We start from the raw sequence: 8,214 nt of genomic DNA, 5'->3' as shown, positions 1-8,214 counted from the left end.
GAGGGTTTATTGTAGGAGAAGTTGTAATCTGTGATGTGTAGATTCCAGCCACTGGATGTGTCTGTTTGCAAGTTAGAAAACACCAACTGAGAAAAGGAGGAAGGAAGTCCTAGAAATCACACCTGACACAGTATCTCAGTTTCCATTTAGTTTAACAGTTAGTCACACTCTCAGACAACTTTCTCATTAAATGTACAAAACCATATTTCACCTGTATCCGTGGCATTGCCATTTGGGAAGCAGCCATAGTGTAACATGATCACAGCATTATTCAGGTGGAAAGGGAGCTTGGCAGGTCTCTAGTCCAAGCTGCTGCTCTGTGCAGGGGTAGCTCTGAGGTCAGATCAGGTTGCTCAGGGCTGGGTACTGTGGGGTTTGAAAACCTGACAGAGACAGCACAGCCTCTCTGGGCAACCTGCTACACTGCTTGACAGTCCTCAAGGAATCTGGGTATTGGTTTATTTTTGCTTTGTATGATTTTGTAGCTCTTCTGTTCCAATGTACCACTGCAGTTCCTTGTTCACCTGCCATGCATCTCCTTAAAGAGCACATCTCTGTCTCCTGATGAGCACCCTGTTAGATCCCGCCCCAGCTATCCCCTATCCAGGCTGAACAAGCCCCTGTCCCTCAGGCTCTTCCCAATGTGCAAATGTGCTTGTCCTCCTGAGCATTCTGGTGGCCTTCCACTGGATGATTCTTGAGTTCTGAACAATCACATCTTCTGCACATGTGGCTGAGAACATAATTTTTGTGGGAACATTGCTTTTAAAGGTTGTTCAATTCAGTATGTGTTTGAAATACACTTAAACCTGGCATCACAAATACTGCAGAGCTTTCAGATGTTCCTTTTTAGACTTTCACATCACAAATGAACATGTCTCTACTATAACCATATGTAAAACTATACTCCATATTATGTTCCTGCACTCCCTTGGGGCTTTCACCCTTCTCTGCCTGCCTCCCTTTTTTCTCTTTCTCATTCCTTCCTGCTCTACACATCACATCTTCCTTAACATAGAAAAGAACATGCCAGCAACCTTTTCTTAATACTTTTGCTGAAAGCACTTTTAGATTCACAAGGCTGTGAAGTTACTAAACACACAAAAGAAAAAAAAAAAAAAACTTAGGTCCAGCTTTGTTTTCTCTGGTGAGTCTAGGCTTGTTTGGAATAATAAGAATAGTAATAGTAGTGTATTATAGTAATAATAGTAATAATAATAATAGTGTAGTGCATCTTAAAGCAAGACTTGGCAAACTGTGAGACAATTTTAAATTAAAAATACAAAACAAACCAGAAAAAAAACCCTAAACAAACAATCACAGTCAGTTCTGACAGGTACAAAACATTTCTTTTTTGTGACTGTTTTCAAATTGCTATCCCAGCAGTCACCATTTAAAAAGAATAATTGCCTTAAGCTGACAGGCTAAAACAATCTGAGATCTTCTGAACTGTAATAATAAATGTAAAAAATATATTTAAACCAGAAATATGACATTTCTTTTGAAAAACACCGGTTAAAAGAGTTCAGCATTTGGCAATTAGTTGCCCTCTGCTTTGGACAAGGTCTTACAATTTCCTTACAAAAATTTCCCAGCTTTGGGCAGGGAAAATACATTTTGGAATTGGCATGCCAGTTTTGTGTTTTGGTCATTATTAAAATGGGCTCTAAGCTAGGTAACAAAGCAGAGAATGAATCAAGGTACCTGCTGTGTTGTTGTGCCTGTGTGCATTCAGAGTGCTGCTCTTCCAAGATTAAATTTTTCTTTCTGCTACTTGGACTCCTACAAAAAAAAAGTGATCTATAACAAAAATGCTTCTACTCTGTGCAGACAAATATTCAGTCCAGAAACGAAAGCATGCTGAGGAGTATGATGGTCTAGTTAAATGGTCAGAAACAGTGTGAGAAGAGGCAAAATTTCCCATCCCTGTTTCCAGTTTACTCTGATTGCATGAAATTAAACACAGCAAAAGTCCTGGCAGATGGTGCCAAAGCCCATTGAATTGTTGTGTAAAAAGCATAATTATAAAGCCCTGGGCTGTCATTAAAAAAAAAAAAAGTGTCAGCCAAACATGTCAGTGTGTGTTATACATGCCCAGAATACGTTTGGTGTACTGGGCCTATCAGGGAACACAGGCAGAGGAATATTCACTATCCAGATTGCAACTCAGTCTCAGACACTCAGCCCTGCTCAAAGCAGAGCAAACCTGGGTGTAGCTGGAAACATGGAAGTCACAGAGTGACTGTTTAATGGCATTTGACTGTTTCAAGTTGTGTGGTACCGGAGTGTAGTTTTATTTGTATGCATTTCATTTCAGCTTAAACTCTCTATTACCTACATAATTCCTGTGCTGTGATCTAGTTCTCAATGTACCTACACCAGTTCTTTTCCTCTTTTTCCTTATTTCATTTCTTTTTATGGCATTTACCAACAAAATAAGGATAGAACTGGTCACACAGCCCTAGGAAAACAGCTCCTATCAGACCCAGCCTCCCAAAGTTAGGAGTTCTTTCAAAGTAGTAATTTCAAAGGAGCAAGATAAATGCTGATGAATTGACCTTGTTTAAATATCTTGGACAAAACAAAAATGTTCATGCTGCATGCCAAAACCTATGCCAAAAATGGTTCTGTTTTGCCTTGAGAAATGGTTTCTTTAAAATCTTTATCTAATGCAGCACATTTCTCAAAAGATTTTTGATTTTGACTACAGTTTTCTAATAAAAATCACTTTCTTGAGAAATGCCTAACTGCTTTTATCCACTAGCAGGACGTAGGATTTTTTAAAGTAAGGTTATGACATATGAGTCAGCTTTACCTTTTTAAGAAACATAGCAGACAGTTCCACCAAGCCCCAGATTTGTCTGTTTTGCCCTGGTTTATGAGCAGTCAGTAGCCAGTAAACTCTGCTCATTCAGCGCAATAACAAAAGCAATGTGCATGACAGGCTAAAGCACAAAAACCTCATGCAGTTTGGCTCAGGACTGTCCTGGCAAGTTCCTATCAATTATTCTTTAAAGTCTTGAAGGAAAGTTGGATAAAAACATCATTGTTTTGCTCTCCAGCCATGACATGGTCTTGACTTTCACCAGACAATCAGCCCCTTACAGAAGCTTCATCTTCCCTTAGTGGTCCCTTCAAAGTGCCCTTGACTAGTATGGGCAGAAAAAACAAGGAAGGATTATACTCAAGCATCTTAAAAGGAATGATGTCAAGAGGGACAAATCAAAACAACGCAAATTAAGAATGATTTATTATTTTTTCTCTCCTGGAACAAATTACAGCTTGTCACAAAAATTGTTCCAAACACTCGTGTGGTCTGGTTTTGGATTATCACTATCTTTTGGGGCTTGTTTATTCAAAACAGTAAGTGATATATAATTAAAAACACTAGGGTACTCAGTATTTCACACTGATGAGGGACATTTTGGATCAGTTTACTGGCTGCTCATTTGTTCTTTTGCTTGTCTCATTGTTCTTTGGCTAAGACAGCACCACTTGTTTATATGCCTTGATATGGGCTCATCAGTAAAGTGAGGACTTAGCCCTACCCTAGGAGTGTCCTTAGTCAAGGGAAATTCAAGCCAGAATCCACTGGAGTATTTGTTTAACCACCCTACTGGGTCAGGAAAAGTGATCAGCGTATTGGCAGATCAAGTCTGCCTGTATGATACTTTAACATGGAAAAAAACTTGTATGGAATCTCTAAAGTTAATGTACACTGCACTTCTGGAACAAGCAAGCATTCAGGATTTGTTATGGAAGATAAAGGAAGTACTTTCTCTCTGCTGTTATTGGAGAGACAGGAAAATATTCTTAAGGTTACACCTGGGTAATGATAAATTGTCTAAAGACCCTGGGGGTCTCACAAAGAACCCAAATCACTTTTGAAAGGTAAAGTATGGAGCACAGGGCATCACCAGCATTTTACATAGGACATATTCTAGCATGCTTTTCTTGCTTCAGAAATTATCCATATCTAATTATTTTGGGCTCAAAATTCTTCTGTTATTTTCTGCATTTCAGTCCCAGCCAATGGAAAAATAAATACTTAGTACAAAAAGAAAGCATAACTGAATCAAATGTATTTAGAAATTCAGAAGTAGAAACAGAAAGAAACTACTGACACATAGTGTGTTTGTAGCAAACTAATCAAATATTACACTTAAAAGCTCATCAGTAGTGTGGTGGATAATCAAGGCCCTTAGACAGCTGTTGTTCCATTTTAGCGTGATTTTAAGAGCAAAAAGGTAAGGGAACACTGGCACTCTTGGTAGTGGAAGAAAAGGTTTCTATGAATGTGTTAGGCAAAAAGCAGTGATCTCACAGGGTTAAAAAAGATCTATCAGGTCTTCCAAACATACCATTTGTCATTGTATGACTTTTCCTCTGACAGCAAATTGATTATTGCTGCACAGGCCCAGCAACATGTGGCAAAAGGTACCTATTAAAGTTTTATGTTTTATCTCTGCAGTGACAGTATAAATGTATTTTACCAGGATCAGTATAATTCCCATCTACTCCATTCCGTCGACACATCTGCATAAACTGAGACTCAATTTAATTCTAGTTCAGACAGCAATTTCCTTCTGCTAAAGTACCTAAAAAAGCCTTTCATTTTCTAGTTTCTGTGAAGGGTAGAAATCTTATTCTCAGCCTTATCTTCAGCACACAGGAAAACTACACAACCATATACAATGAGATTGCATCATGTCACAGGCTTCTCCTTACCTGCCTCCAAACATTGCAAGAATGCAATCCAGATCATTCCCTGCATCTTTACCGGTTCTGTCTGAGTATCAGCACACACTTTTTTACTGTAAGGGTGACTGAGCCCTGGCTCAGGTTGCTCAGGGAGATTGTGGAATCTCTAACTCTGGAGATATTTAATCATCTGGACCTGGTCCTGGACATCCAGCTGTACGTGGTCCTGCTTAGCAAAGGAGTGGACCAGGTGATCTGCAGAGGTCCCATTCCAAACATCAGCTTTTCTGTCATTCTCTGGTAGTGTAATCTTCAATGTAAAAAAAAAGGAAGGATGATATGAAACTGGCTGAGAATGAAAAATAAAAATGCTGGGACAGAATAAGAAATTCACCTACATTCAAATATTTAGTAAGAAAAGATATCTAAGGCTACATATTGTCATAGCTCTTCAGCTTATCCTGTTTACCATCCATTTTGCTACATGAGCCTGCTAAAATTCAGTTGTACATTTGCTTTTTCTCATAACTGAGAGTGCATGAAGATGCTGCTTGGACTTCTGCATGATAATATGAACAAAACTCACATAAAATATAAAATACCTACCACATTTATATTGCACTTCTGTCTTTGTGATTTCTACTAAACAGCCTGGAAAGCTTACCAAAGCCACTAAGAGTGAATCCCGTCAAATATGTCTGAAATATGGCCACATCAGGTCTCTGTAGCAGTGAGATTTACCTACTGTCAGATGCAGCAGCTCTTTCAGAATCCCTTTTCCCCTTAACAGCTTCATTCTCCGGTAAAGCCAAATTCTATTTCCTTCAGGGTTCTTTATTGCCTCATGAGGAAAAGTCCAAATAGTTCTTCACTCTATAGCATATAGTCTTCCTTTTTGGTCCACAGCTCTCAAGAAGCTCCTTAATTAAGGTTGTTCTTCAACTGCTTCTCAGACAGGATCTTCCTGTATTCAGTCCTGGATATAGGTAGGAATGTCTGAAGTCTCTAGCTGCATGATCTAAAATAACTTAGACACTCTTTTTCAGCTTCCCAGGTATCTTTTAAGTATTCATCCTCTGATACTATTCAAGGTCTTCCAGGACTTCATTCATGTATCAGTTCAGGAGACAGCCGTAGCTCATAATATTGGCATGAGTTCATTTCACCAGAGTTCTTAGGCACTCTTTGAGATGGAACCTCAAAATAAAGACCTCCTTTATTTTAAGCAGTGTTGTAAGTGAAATATCTTGCTTGATCTGCAGAACACCTGAAAGGCAAAACCCTGTTCTGTTACTTTTCCAAATAACAGTTTACTTCATTTGCATCCAATTCACAAAATTTGCAATTAATTGATTTTAGATTACTTTGGTTGGTCATTTAAAACCACATAACAAACATTTGTGATGTTTCTGTCAGGTCGCATTAACTTCAGACTTGGTAACTGGCTAAGTACTTAATGAAGTGTTTTCATACAGAAAATCATGGGCAAATTTTGGAAAGCTTGGATAAACCAACAGATGTCCAAATATTTAAATGTTGTTTGAACTTAATAAGTTGTGTTTCGTGACAACCTCATGGCATGAGTTTCTTTCAAATACTTCCTAACTGTGACAATGCCAAAAATACATGAATGTTGTAATTTCTTAAAATATACTGACATATGCATATCTAATTCTTCAGCAAATGATGCCCTGTAACCATTTAAAACTGGTGTTAAACAGATTTAATTGGTTTGATTTTGGAAAAGGCATTATGAATTGTGGGTCTAACTGTGCTTCCCATAATCTCACTTCTTTTTTACAAAAGAAGTTCTTTTATAAAGTACCAGGAATTTTACTGAACAATTGGCAATCAGTTATGCTAAAGCAAGCAAAATCCTATAAATGCTTCTTGAAGTCCCTAACACCTTTGCAACTTTAGAGTATTCATCAGCACAGAAGTAATGATTAAAGTCTTTTGTGAGATGAAAAGGAATGCCCAGAATCTTACACCTTCCAAATTTATCCAATTAATCTAGCTCACCTAATCAGTGTTTTAAGGCATAAATTATTATTACAAGATTATTTTAATAGATCACAAACAGCCAATAAAAATGGGTTTTTCCTTCTCACACATGTAGAAATAAATCATCTGCATAAAATAGAAATTGCCTGTGTTCTTTTTATGAAAATAACAGAGCAGTTCAGACAATGTAGCCAAGGGTGGGACTACCAAAAGTTATAAATAAAACATTAACAACGTCATTGTATTTCCCTTGACTTCCACACTTATATCTCTGGGGAAATAAAGGCCCTGTTACTTACTAACTTGAATTCCTGTCATTGTACTTTGGGAATCGGTTGCTTGAGATGAAAACCTACAACATATGCCTAAGGTTATCGTATCTGGGGACATTCACAAGCACTGATGTAGAGTTTAATTTTTTTTCTTTTTTTTTTCTTTTATTTTTATTTTTTTTTTTTTTAAGAAAAGCACAGAGTTAGAGAGACTTGTAATAAATCAAGATAACCAACAATCTAAGTGATGGCAGAAATTGCAGTGGAAAAGTGAAACATTATCCACTCTTTTTTAAAATTAAAAAATAAACACAATGTGCTGTTATAACTGTTTTTTTTTTCTTTTAAGTTTTCAGCCCATCTGAAGTGGTGATGTGTCAAGCTTTGCAAAAATACCTATTCATCATTTCCTTCCTGATATCTTTCCCTTCTTTCTACCACTACTCTGCTAAAGTGAACTAGTCACAGCAAAACCTTAAGCAAATTTTTTTCCTACTCTAGCATATGCCAGTGGGTAATTTTCTCTCAGGATTTACAGGAAAGGAGGAAGGGGAAGGGGAAGGAGAAGGGGAAGGTAAGGGAAGGGAAGGGAAGGGAAGGGAAGGGAAGGGAAGGGAAGGGAAGGGAAGGGAAGGGAAGGGAAGGGAAGGGAAGGGAAAATTATTTGTCTTAGACAAATTCTACCCATTGAACTTCACTGGTGTGACCTATGTGTGTAACTATTTCTAGTTAAATCAGGTCAGGGTCTATTCTAACAAACAGATTGGCAGAGGCAGAACAGTGCATGAGCTCACATTTTCATACTTCTTAGTTTTGTTGTAACATATGATGAAAGAGACATCTAAACCAAATGCATAATTGCTCTAAGTTTCCTTGCTTGTCAATAGATCAAAATCACAGTCCGCATATGCTGACTGTCCATATATTTGATGGGAAATGACATATCATTTCCCATCAAATATATGAGTTCAGGGAAAAATAAACTCCAAACAAAAATGACTCAGTTAAGTTCATACATTAGTTGGAACTAAACCAGTTCAAATCTTGACACTCACATTTATCAAATATCTTGTATGAGAATATGAAGCTCTTAGGTCAAAACCTGTATTCGATTCCTATTTGTGCATATTCAACAAAGCCTAGGCCATCAAATTCAGTCAACTTATTTTCTGCACAGAAATTGTTTTTAGAGTTTCAGATAGTCTTAAAAAATTTAATAATCTTGATGATTCATATG

Source organism: Pyrgilauda ruficollis, unplaced genomic scaffold, assembly GCF_017590135.1.
Source record: "Pyrgilauda ruficollis isolate IOZ18807 unplaced genomic scaffold, ASM1759013v1 scaffold26, whole genome shotgun sequence".
In the NCBI taxonomy this organism is placed as follows: domain Eukaryota; kingdom Metazoa; phylum Chordata; class Aves; order Passeriformes; family Passeridae; genus Pyrgilauda; species Pyrgilauda ruficollis.
Note: the sequence above shows the minus strand (reverse complement) of the source record.